Genomic DNA, 3,638 nt, shown 5'->3' on the forward strand with positions numbered 1-3,638 from the left:
AGACTCTGAATCACTACTAGAGAAATGTAATTTAAAAGATAATATAATACCAATTTACACCCCCAAAACTGAAAGAATTAAGAAAAGCCAGAAGCTCTTAAGAGTATTATAAGGCTACTATGGTTTTAAAAGCATTAACCATGAAAATAGACAAAAAGATCATGAAATGGTACAAAGTCTAGAAATATGTCCAAATAGCTGGAAAAAATTTATGTGATAAACGTAACACTTAAAATCTATATTAAATTTATTTGATACATTATATAATTAATTTAGGAATAAATTAGGTTAAAATTTATTTCACATAATGCATAAAAATAAATTTTAGATGAACTAATAATTTCAATATTAAAAGGAACCATAAATACACCAGATAAATATATAAACGTGTCTTTACCTGTGTATGCACATACTCACATACTCTTGATGTAAAAGACTTATAAAGTATCGCACTAATGATAAAACCATAAAGAAAAGAAATATTAAATTTAACTACACAGATAAAAATAAAAAACTTAGTATGTGAAAAGTTGATATAGTAAATGGTACTAGAAAAATGTTATATTTAACTTACATTTTACATGAAAGTGAACTCCAGATATACTAAATAAATTTAAAAAACATAGTTAACCATCTAAAACTTCAAAACTTCTATACCAACAAAAAATAAAAGAATATGTATGAAATAATGTACACAAAGTATGTAAAAATTAAAAAGTAAATGACACTAAAATGCTATATATAACAAAATTAATATATATTAGACATAATAATCAATAGCTAATTTTAAAAAGTGGCAAATAATACAAACAGGCAATTCACACTAGCAGAATAATTAATTATGCCAATAAAGACTTGGAGTATGTTTGTTCTCAAGGGCTTTTTGTGTGTGTGTGTTTTTATTTCTGTAAAGTAAAACAATATAAGCCAATCATGGTAGCACACAGTTGTAATCCCAGTACTTGGGAGGCTGAGACAGGAGAATCACATGTTCTCATCCAGCCTCTGCTACTTAGTGAGGTGAGGCCCTCTGCAACTTAGTGAGACCCTGTTTCAAAAAATAAAGAATAAAAAACAGGGCTGGGGGTATAGCTCAGAGGTAAGAATGTCCCTTGGATTCAATCCTCAGTACATCAAAAATTAATTAGTTAATTAAAACAGTATGTCTTTTTAGATAAATGCCTATATTCAATAAGTAGTTCTAAGTCTATTGACACAGAAGTATGTCCATGTGATATCAACATATATGCAAATCTTTATGAGGATATATACCCTGGCAAATGTCTGGAGGAACACCAGTCATATTAGTAACTCGCCTTTTTTAGCATCATCTCTGAAGAGTGAGAAATCAAGTGATTTTTAAACTTCTTCTTTCTACTTTTCTGTACTCTTGGGATTTTTATTACTATTCCCCTTTGTTTTATTTTAAAGAAGCAATTAAAGCTGTCTTTATTGCAAAATAGCATGAACTATAAGGTTTTGATATGGTTTAAAATGCATGTATAGAGGCATAGGAAAAGAGACAGAAAGAGGTATTAAAATGCTAATAGAAGTGGGAGTAGGGGGCACATGCTTTTAATCCCAGTACTTGGGAGGCTGAGACAGGGGGATCGCAGGTTTGCAGCCAGCCTCAGCTACTTAGTGAGATCCTTCACAACTTAGTGAGACCCCGTTTCAAAATAAATAATAAAAAAAATAGGGTCGGGGGTGTAGCTCAGAGGTAGAATGTCCCTGGGTTCAATCCCCAGCACCACACACATAAAAAATAAATAAATAAAATACTAATAGCGGTTTCTTTAGATAGAAGGATTATAAGTGCAGAGTTTTAAATCAGTACTTTCAATTAACATGTACTCCTTTTGTAACAAGGAAAAGAAGCAAAAGTAGTCGAAGTCGTTTTATAAGACAAACCCATTCTTGGACACACTGTGCTTCCCTATGACTTAGGCAAACATGGTGAAGCAAGCTTCATTTCTTAGGAAGATACTAGATTAGAGGACCCCAAGCTTCCTTCCAGTTCCACATATTTTGGTGTTCTGAATGAAGTCGTGCTGAATACTTTCAGACTAAAGTCTTACTTAAAAATTTAAAATAACTTCACAATCCCAAAAGGAGAACACTGGTATTCTTTACCTAGTATTTTACCAAAATCATGCCACCACAATGGAAATCCCCTTAAAATAGCTGTGAGTGGAACCGATGAAGAAGAAGTGGAGGGGTGAAGGGACAGAATCCTGGTTCCCTGAGAAACTCCTTTCAAGAGTTGATAAGTGGTCAAGAAAATTCAACTAGCAGATCTTGAAGGACACTTGAGAAAAGGACGTCACATAGCAATACCTCTAGAAGTGAGAATGCTTCATCCATGCCACCAACTCAGTTATTTCTCATCACCCTACTGTGAACATACGAATGGCCCAAGCCTGAGATTCATGACCCTAAGAACAAATGAGTGGTCAGGCCCATGGGGTGACTATATGAGCTTCTGGTTCCACTGACATTCCCAGCAAGATGCAATCTCCCCAGGTGGGTAAGATGCATCCCAGTAAGATGCAGTCTTCCTCTGGGTAAAGCTGCAGCTCTCAGGCCTTCCCTCTCCCCCCAAATCGCAGGGAGGGGAACCCACTCTGACCTTTATTATGAAGTTTTCACCCTCCAAACTGACCTGAGTAGTCAATAACAGAGCCGCACATTTATTTGATTTTGGATTTATTTGAGTTCGGCCTTTCTTTCACAGTCTATATGCACCTATGTAGATTCAATTACAAATACAATTATACAATTCAATTACAGATAGAAATAAGGTTGAGGTTATTTAATGGAGAGATCCTTATAATTTTACAGCTAATAAAGTGTATTATTATAACCTCTATACTTGGAAGAAAATATTTTTTAAATCGCCCCCTATGTTTTCTAGAACTTGCAATAGAATAAACAATAATCATCTCAGGTACATTTAAATAAAGATAATATCTGTAAATATCTTATGAAAACTAATTTAATTTTAGTATTTTTATAGTATTAAAAATATTCCTTATGGTTTAAGACTGAAAAAGTCACACAATTCTTTCATAGATTTAAAACAATCTAATCAATATTCTGATTCATTACCATATTAATAGAACACGAAAAGACCACAAGCATGCAAAGTAGGTAACTGGCTACTGATTTACACACTTTAACTCTGGAGACTTGATTAAAATGGAAATAAACCACTTTGACTCTTTAAATTCACTCCACCTTAGTACAGCTTACCACAGAGAAAAACTTGAAGCCAGCACACAAAAGCACCAAGCATCGTGTACTAAATCTTAAGAGTATGTGGTGCCACTGTGCCCTTGATGCCAGGCTCGCAGCAGGTCCCTTCTACAGACTTCTCTCATCATTCCCCAAGTACTCTTTCACCTTCCACCCCTCTGCCTCTTCAGTCTTGAGTTTGTGCAGGAGACCTGAAGAGATTAGCAAAGGTGAAGGGGAGAAAGGTACATCAATGAATGGCCATCACTGAGGCCCAGGAGCTTCCCAGGAGCCCCTGGGGCTTCTGCGTTGCACAGTAAGTTCTGCTCCAATTATGCTTTCACTCAAAGATCATCATCATCAACAGCAACAGCAGCAGCAGCAGCAGCAGTAGTGGTAGTATT

The sequence above is a fragment of the Muscardinus avellanarius genome (assembly GCF_963383645.1).
Source record: "Muscardinus avellanarius genome assembly, chromosome: 5".
Classification (NCBI taxonomy): Eukaryota; Metazoa; Chordata; class Mammalia; order Rodentia; family Gliridae; genus Muscardinus; species Muscardinus avellanarius.